The sequence below is a fragment of the Hyaena hyaena genome, unplaced genomic scaffold, assembly GCF_003009895.1.
Source record: "Hyaena hyaena isolate Hyena2069 unplaced genomic scaffold, ASM300989v1 scaffold_33, whole genome shotgun sequence".
In the NCBI taxonomy this organism is placed as follows: domain Eukaryota; kingdom Metazoa; phylum Chordata; class Mammalia; order Carnivora; family Hyaenidae; genus Hyaena; species Hyaena hyaena.
Genome location: NW_024080666.1, coordinates 5,409,898 through 5,430,862, shown reverse-complemented (window position 1 = coordinate 5,430,862; position 20,965 = coordinate 5,409,898). Strand labels below are relative to the sequence as shown.

General features: G+C 41.1%; 1 protein-coding gene across 1 annotated transcript in view; it reads left to right on the top strand.

The window, feature by feature from the left end:
• The window catches only part of SETBP1 (SET binding protein 1), a 194,268-nt gene that overhangs the window by 58,666 nt on the left and 114,637 nt on the right, over positions 1–20,965 (top strand). The window lies entirely within an intron of this gene.

Here is a 20,965-nt window from a genome sequence, read left to right as displayed (position 1 = left end):
CAGAGATGGTTGGCCACTGCTCAGAAATGCTGAGGAAAGAAACCCAGCAGTAGTCAAATGGTTGGACCAAGTAGCTTCAAAAGTTCTTTCCAACTGAACATCTCCCATTCTGGCCATTTTGCTCAACTCTACCTATCCACAGAATTGTTAGAATAAACAAAATGACGTATAGGAAAATAGCTGACTATTGTCACATGGCATGGGAATGTGAGAGGTTATGCTGTAGCTATTAGCTTTAAACCCAAGTTCATATCTGTGGTGCACTGCCACTGACCAGGACCCCACAGATGGCCTCAGCTCTGTCTTAGTGTAAACTTCACTTTTTCTGGATCAGTTAGCTAAGATTATGGCAGCCAGTAGTGGACTCTTCCCCTATGGTCCAATACCTTCCAGCCCTACTTTTGATTTTGTCAGAGATAAAGAAGCAGCAGAGGCAGCATAGCTGGAACTAGCACCCCTTGTTGTGTCCATGTGTGTAATGACACCTGTCCCTGCACTAGACCCTGCGCTCCACATTGGCAGAGCCATGCTGACTTCATTCCCCACTGCGTTCCCATCATCTAGCCTACAGAGTCTTGCACGGAGTTGGCACCAGGTAATCATTGATTGAATAAAAATAAAATACATTAGGAGAATGAAGAAGTAGGGATCTGACTCTACATGTACTAATTATTTAGAAAAGTGTTCAGTTCAGTTAGGTCTCCGCTTGCATGCCACTTCCTCAGAAGGGACCAGCCTGTCTCAGTCAAGTCCCCCTGTCTTTAAACTTTGTCTTCATATCTTGTTTTATTTTTCTTTAATAATTAATGTCATCACTTAATTAATATACATGTATATGTATATACTACATATGCTTGTATGGAAATATACATGTGTGTGTATATATCAGGTATATGTATGTGGATGTATATGTAGGTATAAACACATATAGACATATATATAGTTTTCTATTGGTTTTTCTTCTCCCTTCTCCCCACTAGAGTACAAGCTTCATCCTTACATCCTAGAATGGGACCTGGCATCTAGTTGTTGCTCAAAAAAAGTCTCTTGAATGAATGAATGAATAAATGAATGACTAAAAGAATGTTTAAAAGATAAGATGGGCTTGGATTGAGTCTTAAAAACTGATTACATGCAGCTCCTCTGGAAAACATTGTGAAGGTTCCTCAAAAAATTAACAATAGAACTCCCCTATGACCTAGCAATAGCACTGCTAGGAATTTACCCAAGGGATACAGGAGTGCTGATGCATAGGGGCACATGTACCCCAGTGTTCATAGCAGCACTCTCAACAATAGTCAAATCATGGAAAGAGCCTAAATGTCCATCAGTTGACGAATGGATCAAGAAGATGTGGTTTATCTATACAATGGAATACTACATGGCAATGAGAAAGAAGGAAATCTGGCCAATTGTAGCAACATGAATAGAACTTGAGGGTGTTATGCTGAGCGAAATAAGTCAGGCAGAGAAAGACAGATACCATATGTTTTCACTTATAGGTGGATTAGGAGAAACTTAACGGAGGACCATGGGGGAAGAGAAGGGGAAAAAATAGTCGGGGAGAGGGAAGCAAACCATGAGAGACTCTTGAATACTGAGAACAAATTGAAGTCTGATGGGGGTGGGGGAGAGGGGAAGTGGGGTGATGGGCATGGGGGAGGGCACTTGTTGGGATGAGCACTGGGTGTTTTATGGAAACCAACGTGACAATAAACTATGAAAGAAAAAAGAAACTGATTACAATTTTACTAAGCCCACAGGAGAGGGAGAATCCTGTACATGAGGAATTTACTGGCAAGATCAAAAGTAGGTTAGTGAAAAGAAGCATAGGAAGAGCCCATGGTTTAAAAATAATGTCTGTGTTGATTTTTGATCATATGGGTGGCAGACAGCTGTCAGTAGTTGTCCAATGTGGTTTGCAGCTTCTGCCAAGACCATCCATGAAGGTCCCTGCCATGTGTGTTAGGGCCCTCAAGGACAGCAGCCACTTACTGGGAATCTGAAAAACTCCTCCATTCAGGCTTCTCTAGAACTTAGGTCTTGAGAATATAATAATAGATTAGCTAGAAAGTAGCTCTCAGCATTGAGAGAGTCACCTTAACTTTTTGCAGATGATTTATTTGCTTACCCATTGTTTGTCAGCTTTTCCCTTTGTTGTCATATGTACTAAAATATATCTACTAGAACATTACTAATAACAGGGATACAGTCTGGTGGAAACTGAGCTGAACTGACGAGTCTGAGATCTACGTTTCAGTCCTTGCTCTATCAAACTAGCTGGGTGACCTTTCTAGTTTTCAGTTTCCTTACTCATTAAGGGAGGTGATTGGGCTACATCAATTTTAAGACACTTTAATGCTCAAAGCTTCAAATTCTACAGTAAAACCTTGACTTATAAACAAAGGCAATTTCTAAACACTACCATCAGGCCCATTGTGAAGATTCTACCTAAAATGTAATGAATAATGGATAAGTTCCCAAGCTAGCAGCAAGACTTGCACAGGCTATTTGAAGGTTGAGGTAGTTGACTCTCCTACTGCTAGTCCAGTGGTCCCCAGCATCACTGGCTGGTGGGCATCAAGGGCTAAATTCTCCTGAGGTTAGCCTTGTGAGCCTGGAGCAGGGGGCTGGACATGTCTGATGGGACAAGGTAGGGATTCCAGTGGCAGCAGATCTTGGAGCAGCTGTGTTAGAGGGGCTAAAGGAGGAGCAGAAGGCACATACTGAGCACTTCCAAACTAAGGTTTGTGCACTAGGGGAAGCCTGCCATCAAAAGAACAAAAATGCTTTGCTTTCAACAGTGCTTTACAACTTCTGATATGTCACTACAATTTTTTTTATCGTCATAGTCAGTGCAGGTGCTAAATGTTGTAAGGGATCCCCTCAAAGGATTTACAGTCCAGGAGGGAGAACAGTAACGAGTGACTACACCATAAGGCTAGCTGTGCTCAGTGGAGATGCAGAGCAAATATCATGAAAGCCCAGCAGACAGAGGGATAAATGGCAGTGTGAGGCTTTATGAGGGAGGTGGCGTTAGAGTTGACTTTTGCCAGATGGAAACCAGGCATGCAAGGGGAACAGAGAGAGAATGGCTTTCCAGGGTAGAAGGGGCTATGTGACTGGCATCACACATGGAGGGTCCTTTATGATGGGGTCTGCTGTGCTGCGTATGTTTCAGGATGTCAGTTTGGAAGGATTGATTGTCCTGGCAGAGGAATTTGAACTCTATTCGTGAGTCAAAGAGTAACCAGAAAAAAACTTATAAGCATAAGTAGTTACTTGGCTATGTAAAAATAAAATAAAGAAGCATAGAGTAATCTTGTTTTCCAAGAGCTTATAGTTTATTATAGTAAGGACCACATACATATGAAGAATTGAAAAAAAGAAAACACAAGCAATCTTTCCCAGTATCTTATTTCTTCCTCACTGTAATTCTGTGTAAGGCATTCTCATGTCCATTGTATCCATATGGGCAAATAGAGAAATATAGACTCTGGTAAGTGACGTGCCCAGAATCCCTTGCATACTAATTATAGATCTGAAACAAGGGCTTGAACCTGCAGAATCACAAAACTGATGGTCTTTTTAGTAAAGTACATGCTCACCATGTCTACAAACCCCACCAAAATACTAGGAAGAGAGATGCTTTCTGCTGTATCAAGTGTTACCATGTGAACTACAGCCATTGTTGGAGTATAAGGTGTTTAAGTTGCAAAAAATTACTTTTATAAAGAGCTAGAGTAATTATATGTTTCTCCCCTCCCCCAAGTCACTGGGGCTAGAATCTTAGCTTTGTGTGGCCCAGTTAAAAATCTCTTTTCCCCAGTTCTTTGTAACAACTATTGAAAGGACAAAGGCCCTGTTTTAATGACAGTGTTTTGCTTGCCTAGCTGAAGTGAGCCCCTGTGAGCAGACAGATAGCATTGCTTAGCTCTCGCCACTGGGCAAAGTGTCTCTCTTCTTTCAAGCTGAAGGGGACAGTATCCATAAAGAAAGAATTCTAATTACATGGCACATGTTCTATCTTAAGATATTGCCAGTAAAATGTTGGAGAAGCAGAAGCATTAGGGAAGGCACTTACCAAAGAAGATAGTGTCCTCTGAGTATTGAGAAGAGTGTTGTGATCCGTCTGGAGGGTAAATGACCCAGAGCTCAGAGACTCCACAGGTTGATCATCAAACCATGGATTATCTCAGCCTTGAAAGAGCCACTTTTCTAATTGCCAGAAGCCAGCTGCCATATTGGTTAGCATGTAGCAAGGAACTGTGGTGTCATGATGCTGCAGATTTCTAGGATGGTGGGAAGAACTTTAGAGATCGATTCATCTGACCAAATGCTTTTATATTGGCAGAAACACGGGAAAGTAAAGTGAGTCACTGAAGGTCAAAGGTTATGACACCATGAGCATCTGGAGGACATATAACTTCCCCTAAAAGTATAGATTTCAGCTCAGTACTGTTTGTGTGGCATTAACTCCTTTACTCCTGCACAGTATGGCTGAGCACTCAATAGGCAAGGACAGTATTCCTATTTAACTGACAAACCACTTGAGCTCAGAAATATGTGTGCCCATCTCACCAAAGAGTTAGGCTCAGACTCTGCACCAGGGAGGTGTCCTGGTGCAGCTGAGCTTTTGCATGGCATTGACTCACAATCATTTGGCCATTTACTTGGATTACATTTGTCCTGAACCAACCATGTCCTTTAAATTAATCATCCTTATGGCCAAGAGTATGCATTTGTGAGGTAGCTAACACTGGGAGGCAGAAATGAGTAAAGTTAAGTGGTTGACACACTATTGAACATGGAGCCCTCAGCATTGAACAGTGAGTAAGTAGTTACCCACTATGCTTCTCTTCTATGGACATGATTGAATCCTTAGCCTCCCCTTATGATTAGCAAGAGTTTCAAGAATTTGTTGTTATTGAAGATGAGATACCAAGTAAGTTAAAACCGATACTGCCTTTCCACCATACCATAATAACTCCTGGAAGAACTAATGCAATCCAGAAGATACAAGGAAGTATCTTTGATACCCTTAAGGAAATAAGCCAGTGTGGTAATGGTTTGAAGGTTAAGAAACTAAGGTATTGGGTTGTGCTTATAGAAGCTCTATACCTGCCAAAGAGACCCACTCTCTAGACCTTTTTTTTTTTCATCTTCTGCCAATTTTTCTGCTTTTCAGGAAATCCCTGCTGAGCCTACTTTTTATTTGGTTGTAGATAGACACAAACAGGAAAACTTCAGAATGACCCAGTCATATATGTGGGACCCTTGAGACTGTGGCCTCCTTTCTACTGTGCTACGAGGGCAACTGCCATCTAGTTAATAAATGATGCCAGGTTGGAGGTTAGGCACCTCTGAGCTCCCAGTTCCCCAGGCTCTTGTCATTCTGTCCTTCCCACTGATAAACAGGCTTTGGGATCAGGGAGTCAAATGTCATCCACAGCCTAGGGTGTTTTTGTAGAATCAGCTCAGGCAAACCCTATAAAAAAAAAGGGGGGTAGAGGAAAGAAAAATCACCTCAGCTGTTTTTAGGGCTTTCAAGAATGAGGTTTCTCCTAAATCTTTAATCCTAAATTAAGACTAATTGCATTTTAGGGGCACCTGGAAGGCTCAGTTGGTTAAGCATCCAACTTTAGCTCAGGTCATGATTTCACAGTTCATGAGTTCAAACCCTACATTGGGCTCTCTGCTGTCAGCACAAAGTCTGCTTTGGATCCTCTGACCCCCTCTTCTGCCTCTCCCCTGTTCATGTGCATTCTCTCTCTCTCAAAAATAAACATTAAAGAACAATTGAATTTTAGAGTTTACAATGGTAGAGCCCAGATGAACCTCAAACATCTTCTATCATGCTATTCATTATGTTATATGGATAGGGAGGCTGATGCCCAGAAGGACAATGCATGCACTAGAAATCAGGGTTCCCGACATTCACCCTAATGCTTTATGCCCACTGTGTCTCAGACTGCCCTTACAGGCCAGTAGCCAGCTTCACCAGCTGAGTAGGACATGGGTCATTCAGAAGAAACCTGCAAATACACCATGTCCCAGGGATGTCTCAATGCCAACTCCTCTGCTCATTTGGTGAGAAACAGATTCCCAAAGTACATTGCTCATGCTGCTTGAGGAGAGTTGATTCATCTAGTACCCATTTAGTATATCACCTCATGTATGGCATCAAATGTTTTCCCAGGTGGATCAGAAGGGCACAGTCTGCTCAAGAACTATGAGGGAAGAGAGCAATGGAACTTCAGGGAGAGGTGGGCGCAGCTTAGCGCCTTTTCCTTCTTGAAACTGTGTGAGGTTTTCTTTTTCTTTTCATTCTTTTTTTTTTTTCCTTTTTTTAATTTCACCAGATTGACCTAAACTTTCCAGGGCCTATTTAATGGCTGAGAAAGTTGCTACAGTCTTGCCTGGGTTTTTTATTTTCAAAGCCACAGTGCCCAAGCTGTCTGGTACATACCCATGAGGCAGCAACCATAAAACAGAGGGACAATTAAATCTTAGTTCCATCTCCAGAATATATACTTACCCCTCCCCCCCACAAATTCACACATAATAAAATATTTAGAAATGCTTTTCATTTCCCAATACATACAGAGCTGTGAGGGAGGAGAGTAGGGGTGAGGAGAAGAGGGCAAGCTATTGCCTGCTCCAGAACTGGGACCCACTCAACCTGTACACTCACTGCAAAGAAACAAGGCTGGGTAGTCAGGCTCCTTTTATGATGGGAGAAACGACTGTTTTTACAGCACACTAAATAAAACCTGCTTTGGAGCTGGAGGTTTATTGCCAGCGTAGGGAGGGCTATTGTTTTTGTTTTCTGTTTCCTTCCAGTCTTATCCCCATCCTCCCTTATAGCTAAGACAGGGAAAGTGGGTGGTGAGGTTTTAGGGGTCCTTAGTAAGTGTATAAGAAGAAAATGATTTTTAAAGTTATACTAAAACTTATCCTAACTTATTCCTGCATCTAATGCTGATATTACAGGGATTACATTCAGTGTTCTTGACTTTCCAAAATCATCAGAAGAGTTCCCACCCAAGTAACGATGATAACTTGCATTTATATAGTGCTTTATGGTTTCCAAAAGTCCTCACATTCATTCAATCTTCAGGGCATCCTGGAGAGGTAATGATCCTGGGGTGATCATTTCTCTTTTAGAAAAAGAAAGATTGATGCCCAAAGGGTTCAGTTACTTGTCCGAGGTCACACCACTAATTAAGGGTAGAACAAAAACCAAAGCCCAGATTGATTAAATTAAAAGGAAATAAATTAAAATCCAACCTGGGAACTGGAGATTTGTCAGGGTAGCAAAATGAGGGGTAGGTAAAGCTAAGATATTAGTGTGAATGTGGATGTTATAGAAGGTGGATTTCTGTTGACCTGCAGCTGCCATTGGGATGTGCCTTTGACTTTAAAAGCCTTGTGTCTTGATTCATAATCAGCAAAGGCAGGGAGAAAATGACCTAACATACCTAAGTACCCATGAGGCCATAGAAGAAAGCTTTTCACCATAAGATTTTTACCTCATGGTTAATGCCACATCTTCAGGAAACGCCAGGACAAGGCAGTTGCCCTCTCTGAGATGCAGTGTCCTCATTGAATGGCTACATGTTCTCTAAGGGACTCTCCTGGCTCTGTCCTGGCCCCCATCTCTTCTTGGATGCAGGGAATTTCTGAAAACCAGCCTGGAATTATCTGGCGTGAAGCATGGCAAAGCCAATGGGCCGAGGAAGGAAGTCCTTGGTTGGGGTGACTGCTGTTAGAATAGTTATTGGTGAGACAGAAGTCCTCACTTAAGGAGCAAGTGAAATGATCAAGGCCACACTTTCTAACCAGGGTTGACAAGGAGCTGACAAAAAGGCAATCACAAAGTCTGAAAGAGATAGTATGGCAACAAGGCTGGGGCAGAAGCTTCAGCTGGGCCTCACCTTGGAGACAGTTTCAAGAATTCAGAGCTATGAGGGAAGGTCCAGCAAGTGCAAAAAGGGTCAGCAAAGTGCATGGGCTTGCAGGAGACCCAGAGGGTTTCATTACAGTGCATTGCACCTCATCTCCTTATGGAAGAGGTTCTCACAAGGGAACTAGAAAGAGTCCAGAAACTGTAGAACAATTCTGGCACTGATTATCTATATGAGTTTAAACAATCCATTTGTCTTAGAAGACTCAGTATCTTTACTTGCAAAAGAATAATAGGGTCTCCAACATCCTCCAACTCAAAGAATCTATAACTTTGTGAGAGCACCATATTCTCAATTATAGTGAGACCAAATATATGCTTGCTTAATGAATAGTCCTAGAATGACTTGAGTCAGATGCACTTGACCATTACTTAATGGGGCAAAAGTAGATTTACAGCCCATGTCCTAACTTCCCTGTCACCATTCGGTGATGCCAAATGCTCACAGACAGGCGTCAGCACCCATAGGTGATATGTGACACATCTTGTCCCATGACTTTATAGCATGGCAGCACCCCCACCCTGGAGTACCCAGATGAGGACTATGTACATTGTCTAGCTTTCTCTCCCTTGGTGAAGAGAGAGCCTAAAACCCCTGTTAAGTTAATCATGACAGTCAAAGACAAATGGGTGAATGTGTGTCCAATTTACAATGTCTAGACAATTAACTAACACTCTAAGATATGTGTACTTCATGAAAGCACAACTAGAGAGATCGAGGCCAAGCCATTTGGCCCAGGATAACGCCACAGAATTATGACCAGTGAATTTGCTTGGACTGGATTCTTCTTCCAATTAGTTAGTGTCACTGTGGTTATCAGAGACCTCCTCCCAGACCTGGCATCACACCCCAGGAATTTTAGCTAAAAATCTTATCAAAAAGGCCATGGGGATAATGAGCGGTAAAGGATGCAGTGATCTCTGACCCCTTTTACCAGGGAACTATGTTTCTGATGGGTGGCAGTAGCAATAATTAATAATAACATCATAATGTTGGTAATAACTGGCATTTGTTGAACACTTATGATGTGTTCTGTAGTAACATGTTTACCAACATCTTGTTTAATTCTTAAAACAATGCTATTAGGTAAGCTATGTGACGACACTTCCCGCATTTTCTTCCATTTTAGACCTTTGTCTCGGGTCACACAGGTAGTAGGAGGCGAGGCTGGGACTTGAACTTAGATCTTTCTGGTTTCTGAGCCTGACTGTGCCCTACGGATCCTCCACTGCATAGTGAACACTGAGATAGCCCTGACTGTGATCCAGGTGCTGTTCTATGTGCTCTACATAGATTGATATAATTGATTCACCTTTTAACCTTATGTAGTAAGTATGTTATCCCCATTTTATAGGTAAGAAACTGGGGCACAGAGGTTAATCCACTCTCCCAAGGATACACAGCTAGTAAGACTTGAATTCAACTGAGATTCAAACCCAGTTGTCTTAGCTCCAGAGTCTGTGCTCCTAAGTGCTAGATAGTTCTGTTCCACTGCCTCTCAGAAAATAGATAGTAGGCAATCCACAAGTGACAGATGCCATGTTACCTTCAGCAGGAAGCATCCTAGAGAAAGTTCAAGAGCACAGTTTGAATAGGACATTCCAAGGGCAGCCAGGGACCCACATAACTTTCACACCAGGACCATCACTGTGTCCATATTTGTCCAGCCAGTACATGAGCTTGTTCCTACAAAATGACAGGGGCGGGAATGAATCCAAGTAACCCCTGCCCATGAGGCCATCTCCCTCATCCTCGCTCTCCCTAGCTGACCTCTGAGAGGCCTTGTCGTCTTTCCAGACGCATGCTGAATGAATGATGCACGGAATGCCCGCAGTTTGCAGTGTGAATGGGAATCTTTAAAAGCTGAATTTTCAGGCAAATTCAGCATCTTCATGACATTTTAGACTCAATTTATAATCAACGGTTATTTTAGCTCTAATGGCAAAAAGCACCAGTTTTGCAGTAAAAAGCATTTATGAAAAGGAAAAAAGGAAACATGAGGTAAAGAGGAAAAAAATACTTCTTTTTCTCCTTTTCTCCACCCTCTCCCATCTCCCCCCCTCCCCCTACTCCAAGAAGCAAAACTAGATATCATCTTTGGGCTTCATCTTTGAGCCCTGTCCTGCTCTTGCTGACATTGACGACCTCACATCAGTCTCTCTGCTGCTCCCCACCCTGGAACAGAGTGAACAATTCTAAACCCCGTTTTCTTGCAGAAACCCTTAGGTCACCGTGTTTACTAGTCTGGGCTGAAGTAAGGATCTCTGGGTCCCAGCCCAGAACCATGACTCTGAACTTGCAAGAGAGAGGCTTGGCCAGCTGTGTATTTGCCATAGGCCACTGGTGAATCTTATCCATTGGAGTTTGGGAAATGCCTTTTGAGGGAGTGGGGGGTAGTTTAACTACTTATTTCCCTTTGGCATTTAACTTTCTTGTGCTTTCTTCCTTTGCCATTCTGGCTTTGCCTCTGGATTGCACTTAAAATGCTGTTACTCTCTTACACATATGGCATTCAGACCTTAATACTTCACCCTGCTAATACTGCCACTTAATCACATGCTACCAATCTTCAAGGAAGAGGCAAGAACACACTCTTCTCCCTCCCCTTTTGAAGAAGTGGAATGAAGAACAAAGCCACAAGGGAGGATTGCTAACAAATTTTTAAAACCTCACTGTAGCTACATAACTTCTTAAGGACCATCTGTAATTGTTGCTCAGTGCCTTCACTGCAGAATGTGTCCAAGGCCAGGACTGAGCCCTGGCGTCTGCACAGGGTGCCCAGTCGAGGGCTCCCAGGACCCAGCTGGTAGTGTGGAGAGGCAGAGGCAGGGAGAGCAGAGGCTGCTGCTGGACCAAGGCAGATCTTGGAGCTGGTAGTGGGATTCTGGCTCAGCCAGTCCCCAGCGCCTAAATGACTCAGGCAGGAGGCTTCTGGGACCCTCTGGAAGGATACAGCCACCTTGCTATTCTCATCTGCAAGGCCTGCTCTCTGACTGCCTTTGAAGGGGCTGCTCTGCAGCCCCTACTGTTTTCTCCATCTCTCTAAATTTTCTAAGTCAACTTCCAGTTCTCCGGTGAAAGGCTGGTTTTTTATTTGTAGGCTATATAATTGAAATCCCAGGTTTTGTGATTTTTCCCGTATTAGTAACACATTTCCAGACCCACAGAAGAAGCCCCTTAAAGTCTGGGAGTCATGGGAGGGGGCCCCCAAGAGCTATCTTCCAGGGGTGCATTTACTCTCAGTTGCAGGCACCTTCCAGGGGTGCATTTACTCTCAGTTGCAGGCACCTGGTCTTCAAATCTAGGCCAATGCATGCTCCCTGCCAGAACTATCTAAGGGGACAGACTTCAGCTTAGAATAGGAAAGCACTGTCTAATAGAATAATGTATTTTGTGCAGAAGTAAGCTCCCCATAACTGCATATTGTCAAGTAGCTCCCAGGGAGGCCATGAAGAAAGACCCTGAATACTGAACATTGGTTTAGATTGAGAGGGAGTAGCAATAGACTTAGTCAAAGGGCCTCTTGCGAGAAAGCACCATCTCAGCTTAAATGAGCTTTATCTGGTAAATGTCTCTACCACCATCTCCACTTCTGCCAGATGTTGCTTTTCAGAAAAGCAATTTACTGAAAAACATATAATTATGATAGCCATATTTATATAATACCTACCGTGGGCCAGGCACTGGATTAAATATTTGACACCATTTTTTAATACTTATAACTCCCCATTGAGATAGGCACTGCTAGCAAACAATCCTAAAATTTGTATGCGACTACAAAAGACCCAAATAGCCCAAGCAATCTTGAGAAAGAACAAAGCTGGAGGCATCACAATCCCTGATTTCAAACTATACTACAAAACCATAGGAATCAAAAAGTGTGGCATTGGCATAAAAACAGACACATCGATCAATGGAACAGAATAGAGCCCAGAAATAAACACAAGTATATATGGTCAATTAATTTACAACAAAGGAACTGGGAACACACTATGGGAAAAGGACAATAAATGGTGCTGAGAAAACTGAACAGCCACATGCAAAAGAATGAGACTTACACCATACACAAAACTAACTCAAAACAGATTGCAGACTTGAGTGCAAGACCTGAAACCATTAAACTCCTAGAAGAAAATAGGTAGTAAAGCTCCTTGACATAGGTCTTTTTTGAATCTGACACCAGAAGCAACAAGAGCAAAAATAAACACGTGGTACTACATCAAACTAAAAAACTCCTGCACAGCAAAGGAAACCCTCAACAAAATGAAAAGACAACCTACCAAATGGGAGAAAATATTTACAAATCATATATCTGATAAGGAGCTAATATTCAACATATATAAAGAACAAAATATGTTTAAAATATATAGGGGCTCCTGGGTGGCTCAGTCAGTTAAGCTCCTGACTCTTGGTTTTGGCTCAGGCCATGAGCTCATGGTTCATAAGTTCAAGCTCTGTGTGGGGCTCTGTGCTGGCAATGTGGAGCCAGCTTGGGATTCTCTCTCTCCCTCTCTCTGCCCCTCCCTTACCTCCTGTTTCTCTTTTGAAATGAATAAACTTAAAGAATTTTAAATATATATACACATTTTGTATATATTCATTTTAAGTATATATTTTAATATATATTAAATATATTAAAATAATATATGTGATATATAAAGATATAAAATATGTAATAAATATGTATTAAATGTATATAATTTATATATACATTATATATATGTGTGTGTGTGTATACATACACATACAATTCCATAACAGAAAAACCCCAATTTTAAAATGAGCAAAATATCTGAATAGACATTTCTCCAAAGAAGACATACAGATGGGCAGTAGGTACATGAAAGATGCTCAACATCAGTAATCAGCAGGGGAGGGCAAATCAAAACCACAATGAGATGTCACCTCAGACCTATGATGTGGAGAAAAGGGAACCCTTTCTTGCACACTGTTGGTGGGAATATAAATTGGTGCATTCACCATGGAAAACAGTATGGGGGTTAGCTAAGAAAAATTAAAAAATAGAATCACCATGTGATCCAGCAATTTTACCTCTGGATATTTATCCAAAGAAAACAAAAACGCTAATTCAAAAAGGTGTATGTACCCCCATGCTCATTGTGGCATTATTTACAAAAGTCAAGATATGAAAACAATCCTAGTGTCCACTAATGAATAAATGGATAAAGAAGATATGGTATGTGTGTGTGTATATAGATAGATAGATATCCAAATATATGTATGTACACATATATGCACACATACATATATACATATATGTTTTTATACATAGACATGTATATATATATATTTATGTATACATGTAGTGGAATACTATTTAGCCACAAAAAAGAATGAAGTCTTGCCATTTACATAACATTGATTGTAAGTTTTATTGTGGAGGGCATTATGCTAAGTGAATAAGTCAGACAGAAAGACAAATACTGCAGGATATCCTAAATGCATAATCTTGAGGGGAAACAAAACAAAACAATCTCATAGACACAGAAAACACGTTAGTTGCAAGACTGCAAGAAACGAGGCGCCTGGGTGGCTCAGCTGGTTAAGCGTCTGACTTAAGCTCAGGTTGGGATCTCACAGTTCATGGATTTGAGCCCCACATAAGGCTCTGTGCTGGCAGTGTGGAGCCTGCTTTGGATTCTCTCTCTGTCCCTCTCTCTACTCATCCCTAACTTGAGCTTTCAAAAAGCAGTGGGGGTAGAAATAGTTGCACTGTTTGTTGTTGTTGTTTGTTGTAGATTTTAAAGTTGAATGTTTTTAAGAGAAAGAAATGCAGTGCTGTTAGTTGCTAGATGAGGAAGACAAGACACAAGAGGCCGTTGACTTGCTCTGTTAATTGTGAGGCTGGGAAAAAGAGCCCAGCATAAACCCAAGCTCCCTCAATACACTGTCATCTCTCAGCTATTCCTTGGGTTTCAGGAATAGCAATTCTGGCCAAGGGCCTAGGAATAGAGGGTCTAAACCACGTCTCAAATAACTGACCTTGGGCACCACCCTGGAGCTTGGTAGAAATGCAGAATCTCAGACCACCCCAGACTTCCTGAATCGGAATCTGCAGTTGCACAGGATACCTGGGTGAATGCTGTTCAATTTAAAGGTGAGAAGTTTTGAATTGCACTGCCACTCACCTGTTTGGTCTGGTTCTTTTCATCTCTGACTGCCCTGTTCCTTAATCTCCCTCCCGTAGTTGAGCTGGGGAGGTAGAGGGAACAATGAACAGACTCTAAAATATAAAATAATGTCCGTACTCTTATCGCTTTGATAAATTCCTCTCACCTCCAGATATTTTGGTCAGTCCTCATTAAAGTCCTGATTTGTACTGCTTGGGAAAGAGACTCAGGCTAGTTGGAAGAGAGGGAGGCAGGAGAGACTAGCAGTCTGGTCCCCTTGGGACCAAGTCCTATGCTGGGTCCCTGGGTCCTGCCTACCACCACTCTACACTCTCCCACCCCCCACCCCCACCCCTGTCTGCTTCCCTTCTCTGTGGAGCATAACAAAAGGTGGCTCCCCCACCAGGAGAGTCCAGATTAGTCCGTGAACATGACAGTCCCTCCAGCCACAGCCGATGTTATTAATTTTTAAAACAAACTTCCTGATTGAGGTTCTGGCTGCCTCTAAATTGTCTCTACAAGGAGACTGTGTACTAATTAACCCATAGAAACAATCAATGATGTACCTTTTTCAAGTTTCAGGGTGATTAGAATATGAAAATGAAGAGCACAATGGTGCAGATGTTTTAAAATCACAGCAGACAGCAATTAGTGACACGGAAACCAGCTGCTTATCTCTCCAGATAAAGCCTCTTAATAGGGAATTACACTGGAGGAGTCATTACCCAGATGGATCTCCTATGATTTACAGAGGAGGCGGGGCAGCGCTAACTTTGATTTGTGAGCAGGTTCTTGTCAAGCTTCCTTCCTTACCTCAAACAAGGTGGATTTGTGGCTGAGATGGAGGCAGGCCTCACCTTTCCACCTTTTGGCCCAGGGCAGGGATGTTGCCAAGAATGGGGCCTGCAGAAGCCGCAAGCACCTGCCTCCTTGATTCAGGCTCCATTGTTTAGGGATCAACTCAGCTGTCCCTGTGCAAAGGGTAGAGGGAAAACTCTGGGAAGGGGAGACAGTGAGTAACTGGCTGCCTCAGGTGTTCATTGGAGAAAAAAAGTCCCTCAGTTCGGCAGAGTGGCTTTAGGATGTGTGGGTGCATGTACGAGAGTGTTGGATATAAGGAGTTCTTAGTAATCAATTGTTTGACATATTCTCTCTCTCTTGAACAATTGAGGCAAAATTTACATACACTGAAATATGCAGATCTTAAGCGTACATTTGAGCAGTTTTGACAAATGTATTTTGACAAACTTAATTTGAACTCCTCTCGTGATTTAAAGTATGTCCATTATCCCCAGAAACCTCCCTCCTGCCCCTTTATAACCCCACCACCTATTCTAGAACTTTACATAAATGAATTTGTACAGTATATACTTTTTGAGAGTCTGGCTTCTTTAGCTCAGCATAATTTTGTGTGTGTGTGATTTATGTATGTTGTTGACTATATCTACACTTTTATTTTTATCGATGAATTTTATATTCCCCTGTTGATCAACACCTGGGCTGTTTCCAAGTGCTTTCTACTCAGAATTAAGTTGCTATGATGGTTCTATGAAAGTCTAATTGCGGATAAATATTTTCATCTCTCTTGGGTAATTCCATAGGAGTGGAATTGCTGAGTCACAGGTTATATTTAGCCTCAAAAGGTGTGGCCAAATCAAATTCTGAAGTGGTTGTACCATTTGCACCTGCTCCAGCATGGCTACGAGTTTTAGTTGCTCCATGTCTTTGTTAATACTTGTCAATCTTTTTAATATTAGCCACCCTACTAAGTGCATAGTAGTGTCTTGTTGTGGTTTAAATTGGCATTTCCCTAGTGACAAATGATTTTTGAGGACATCAGCAGGTGCTCACTGGTCATTCCTACTTCTTTTATGGCCCAGAATATTTTGGCAAAGGTGTTTTGCTGGTGGGTAATGTTCAGTTGGCTGAATGTTGATCAAATCTTCTATACATTTTTTTTCCCAATTTCTTTGGTCAATCTGTTCTAGCAGGAAGAGTGTCAACATTCTTTTATTTATTTATTTTTTTAAGTTTATTTATCTTGAAAGAGAGTGATTGTGCATGGGGGAGGGTCAGAGAGAAAGGGAGAGAGAGAATCCCAAGCAGGCTCCTTGCTGTCAGCGTGCAGCCTGATACAAGGCTCGAACCCACAAACTCCAAGATCATGACCTGAGCCACAATCAAGAGTCGGATGCTGAACCGACAGAGCCACCCAGGTTCCCCTTAAAACCCTTTTATTGTGGAATTGTCTCTTTCTTTAATTCTGTTAGTTTTTGTCTCAAGTATTTGAAGTCCTGAGTTGCAAACAAATTTAGTAGTATTGTGTCTTCTTGATGAATTGACTTTTTATTTATATCATTTTAAAATGCCCCTAATTATCAAACTATCTTTTGTCCTGGAGCCTATTTTGCATTGTGTTAATTGAGTGTCTCCAGCATTCTTAATGTTTGTGTATTTTATCTCTTTCCATCCTTTTAGTTTTAAGCTGTCTGCATTCGTACATTTAAAAGTATCTCTTGTAAACAGCCTACAATTGGGTCTTACATTTTTGTTCAGTCTGACAATCTATCCTGTGTATTGTTGTTGCTGTTTTGGAGTATTTAATACATTTCGAGTCAATGTAATTACCATTAGTGTTCAGTTTGTCTACCATGTTATGTTTTCTCTTTGTCCCATCTCTCTTCATTCTTTTTCCTCCTTTGCTGCCTTCTTTTGGATTAATTAAACTTTCATTACATTCCATAAGTTTTCTTCTATTGGCATTTTAGATACATGACTTTGTTTTATTTTTAGAGTTTGCTCTAGAGATTACAATGTGCACCAAGTATCACAGACTGCTTTAAACTATTATTACATCCCTTCAAATATAAGAATTTTAACAAACATACAGTTGACCTTGAACAACAAAGGGATTAGGAGCATTGATTACTGTATGGTTGAATATTTGTTTATAACTTTTGACTCCCCCAAAACTTAACTATACTGATAGCTCACTATTAATTGGAAGCCTTACTGATAATGTAAACAGTTGATTAACACATATTTTGTAAGTTTACTGTGTAATCAAGGTAAGCTATAGAGAAAGAAAGCATTATTGAGGAAATCATAAAGCAAAGAAAATACATTTACGGTAGTGTATTGTATTTATTGAAACAAATTTGCATGTACATAGACCCATGTAGTTCAGACCCATGTTGTTCGAGGGTCAAGTATACTTCTATATACAACTCTCTTATTTCTGGTTTCTTGTTGTAAATATTATTTTTATAAAAGTCGTAAGCTGCAGATGCACTATTCTCCTTCTCTACTTCTGGGATGCTACCTATATATGTTAGACTTATTGATACTCTTCCACAGGGCACTGAAGCCTTGGTTTTTTTGTTTGTTTATTTTTGTTTGTTTTTTTGTTTACATTTTCCCCCCTTCTTTCAGTTTGGATCATTTCTACTGTTTCCTCATCATGTTCACTGAACTTCTTTTCTGCATTGTCCTATAAGCTATTAAATTCGTCCTGTGAATTTTGCATTTCAGATATTATATTTTCCCAACTTAGAATTTTCATTTGGTTATGTTGGTAGAATTGTTGTCTCTATGCTGAGATTCCTCATATGTTCATTGATTATGTTCATCGCTTCCTTTCAACGCTTGAACATTTTCATAACAATTGTTTTGAGGGCCTTGGATCTTTCTCTATTCTCTTGGTTGTGGGTCACATTTGCCTATTTCTTTGATTGTCTGATACATCTTTTATTATGTCCTGGATATTGTAGATATTATATTGTATAGATTCTGGATTTTGTTGTTTTCCTTTAAAGAGCTTGACTTTGTTCTGATAGGTAGTTAATTGACTGGCAGATTAGCTTTATTCTATTGAGGATTTTTTTTCAAACCTTGTTAGAGAGGGACTAACATAGTTTCTATTCTGGGGCTAGTGTAATCTTACTTTTAAGGAGTACCATTTCTAGAATATCTACTGAATGTCTGGAATATTCATTAAAGTTACCCTACTCTGGCTAAGCAGAAATCCAACACTGCCAGGTATTAGTGATCTCAGGACTCTATGTTCAGCATATGGACCCCCAGTAGCTTCACTCTGTTGGTTCATGGAGTCTTGCCTTCACGTGCAGGTTAAAAATTGGCCAAAGACATAAGAAGATCACCATAAAGGTTTCTAGGGTTTCTTTTCTACATGGCTCCCTCTTCTCAATTACCCTGTCTCTCATGTTTCAGTTCCCTTGGCCCCATACTCTGATCTCTATTTCTTCTATTTGTGTGAGATCACAAATTTCTGGCTTCCACTTTTCTGGGTCCATGCTCCAGAATGTGCTCCCAGGCAAAAAGTAAGGCTACAGGGCCCTCACGAGTTTCCTTCTCTCTAGAATCACATCCCATATTATCTCTGGTCCATTGCCTGAAAAGAGTTGCTTCATATATTTTGTTCAGTTTTATATTTGTTTCCATGGAAAGGGTAAGTCTAATACCTATTATAACATTGTGGCTGGAATGAAGTCAATGATCATTTTAAATTATGCAGAATTACCCTGTACTGAAGGAAGCATATGTTAGGGGCCTCTGTCTTTGCACCAGCTGTTATCACCCTGAGGAAAAGGAGTGTGTTAGTATCACTCACAGCCCCCAAACAGCAAATCAGGAATAGTTCCTATGGGAATTAAATCAAGGTGACTTCCCAGGGCAATTCATGTGACAGGAAATGAGGACACATTCATTTTATATACATAATTGAAAACGTTATGTCCATTTAATAGCTGGGTAGTGCTTCTGTTCAGGCTGCTATAATAAAATATCATGAACGGGTGGCTTATAAACAACAGAAATTTATTTATCATAGTTCTGACAGCTAGGAAGTTCAAGATCAAGTCCAAGATTGGCAGATTCAGTGTCTGATGAGAACCTGCTTCCTGGTTCAGAGATGGCTCTCATTTGTCTTATGCCTCACATGGGAAAGGACAAGAGAGCTCTTTGGGGTGTCTCTTATAATAGGAGCATTAATCCCATTAATGAAAGCTCTGCCTCATTACCTAATCACACTGTATTCCCAGAGACCCCATTTCCTAATACCATCACATTGGGGTTTAGGATTTCAGCATATGAATTTTGGACAGACATAAACATTCAGTCCATCACACCCATGAAATCAGAGGATCGTAAGGCCATGGTTCAAATAAGGTACTTAGTGACATTCTTCTATACCTACCATTAACAAATACAGGAATGAACTAGGTTGAGGAGAGATCCTCTGGGTTCAAGTTCAGTGGAAGCTGGTATATGGGTTCTTCCTATTCATGAGCCTAAAGAGTCATTCTCAAAGTCTTTCTTTAAGTGATAGACCTGTCTCTCCCCAACCCCCACATTCATAAATGAAATCCTTTGCAAGGCTGTTCTGGTTATTTGGGGGTTAAGAGAATGATGTGGAGCATCTCTCTTGCCCCATCCACTGGCTATAGTTCAGAAATGTCTTTACAAAATCCTAGGACTCTGTGGAACACATTTGAAAACCACTGAGCTGAAACATCTCCTGATAATATCAGAGCCTCTCTAGTCCCTCACCCAGACCCTTGTCTTTGATATAATCCGGTGGTTCTCAACTTTGTCTGCTTATTGGGATAACCAAGAGCTTTGAAAAAAAGTACTGCTGTTCAGACCCTACTTCTAGAATGCTGATTTAATTGGTCTGAGTTAGATCCCAGGCATGGTTTTCTTTATGAAGCTTCCTGATGATTCTAATGTACAGCCAGGGTTGAGAAGCTTTCATCAGACAGTTTCTGGTTGCATTCCTTGTCTCCCACACTCAGTTCTTGCTCAGGCTTGATCACTTGCTTTGAGCCTCAGAGATAAATGCCAGGATACCCCAGGGCTCTGGGGATTGGCCTGCATGAGTTGGGGAAATAGAAATCCCAGGGTGGGAGGTCATGAACACCTGCATTCCAAAGTCTTTCTGGGAGGACAACACACTCATCCACCCACACCATTGTCTTTTCTGCCCACCTCACCTTGCAGTGTACTTGGAATATCTAAACAGGGTACAGTGTTAGGGTTTCTTACTATGTAAATTACAAAGAGTTCAGAGAGCAAAACAAGAATGCTCACTGGTGCCAAATTGCATATCCTAACAGGCCTATGGTGATTTGTTCTGCACATGTACCACCAAAAAGTGCTACAGATGTCATGGCAACCACAGAAGAGCCCCACCCCAGAGGAATTATGGTATTGAAACATTAGATCAGTGCTTTTAAAACTTGATTGTGCTTCACAATTGTCTGGAGAGCATGTTAAAATGCCATTCCTTGGTCCTACTCTAGAAGGTTACAATCAGTAGATCTGCAGTGGGTCCCAAGGATCTGTATTAATAACCAGTACCTTAGATAGTTCTGGTACAGCAATCCAGGATCCCATCTTGAGAAGCATCAATTGCCAAATTCAGAGCAAAAGCTCCCCCCATCCCTTCATACCCAGGCATATTTTCCTACTCTTGTAAAGCAAAATATCTCACAAACAGTAAATTTAAATTATCAGTGTCAGCAGAAAGTAGCACAAACACAGCTAACCCAAAAGAGTAGTTTATCTCCCACAAAGTCATGCTTGATTTTTGATGAGTTATATGATTTTTCTCAGACCCAAATAGCCCTCTTCTCTCACTGTGACAACCCTTACTTTAGATAAGCCATAGATAAGACTGGGTGACTCATTTTCTTCCCATTTTTATGGATTTTTCAAGTTTTTATGCAGCGATCTCATGCTTGTTCTTGACAAAAATCAAGTGCTCTTTACAAAGTAATCTAACTTATGCAAAATTTAAATGTATATGATCTATTATACATTGGTTGTAGGGAAGGGGATAGGTAGCCA